The sequence below is a fragment of the Brassica oleracea genome, chromosome C5 (genome assembly GCF_000695525.1).
Source record: "Brassica oleracea var. oleracea cultivar TO1000 chromosome C5, BOL, whole genome shotgun sequence".
NCBI classification, from domain to species: Eukaryota; Viridiplantae; Streptophyta; class Magnoliopsida; order Brassicales; family Brassicaceae; genus Brassica; species Brassica oleracea.
Window position 1 is genome coordinate 23,485,937 of NC_027752.1, and position 1,169 is coordinate 23,487,105.

Below are 1,169 nucleotides of genomic sequence, written 5' to 3' on the forward strand. Positions count from 1 at the left end.
TGCACATGGGTGAATGGATAAAACAATGTAAATATGCAAGATATCAAGGGGTTGCTTCAGCTGAGGGTTTACTTAAACCAAAGCAAGTTGCTGTCCTTTTCCTCCTTTGAAGAAAGATTATTTTGTTTTTATTAAACAAGCAACCAGCTTGTGACTTTCATGTGACTTTAGTGAAGCAAGAAAGCAGGTAGGTGCAGCTCATGTGACTGATTTACTGAGAAAGCAAGCAGAATAGCTGGTGAAGGTATTAGACTGGTCGGAATTTAGTTAAGAAACTTAACGACAATTTCGGACAGTTTTCGACTAAAATTTCTCATCCTTCGAATCTCTTCTTGCTTTCAACTAAGCTTGCCTAGCTTAAATAAAATTCGACCAACATTATTAACACTCTACCAGAACTATCAATGAGAGGCCTTTTGACCACAAGACAGCCCCGTCGAGGTATTAATTCACCGGGTCGACTTTATTTTTAAATTTGATCGACCAACTCCAAACTGGTCGAGCGGAGTTTTTCTCAACCAAAAATTAACTGGCTCGTGAGGGTTATTACATTCTTCCCCCCCTTAAAAGAATTCGTCCCCGAATTCTCAAAACATAGCTGTACAGACTTTTACTGAACACTGGAGTCTCTGCAAGAAGTTTAAGATAACCAACTCTGAACTTAGAGATCAAGTCTACAAAGGGTAGCAACTATGTCAATGACTGAAGCATAGAATATGACATTGGTTGACACTGTCAAATAAGGAATGTGGTTAAGGGGCTTAGCGGACGAGCTAAGATTCAAACAAGACACAAATTTAGATATTGTGTGACTCTCAAAATGCACTGTGTCTAGCAAAGAGCAATGTGTATCATGAAAGGACTAAGCACATCAGCAGAAAGATGCACTTCATCATAATATTATCGGTCAAGGAGATGTAAATTTAAAGAAGATTTGTACTTCAAGGAATCTTGCTGATAATTTAGCCAAATAATTTTCATATTAATTTTCAATTATTTTTATTTTTAACTATAATAATTTTTGGTTTATTGTATAAGGACCAATCATAACACCAAAAATGAATTGTAATCAATTTGTATCAAAAATGTAGTGTTATATTTAAGTTAATAACATCATACAACTATTGCTATCATATCTTCATATTTCGTAGAAAAAAATATTATCATAA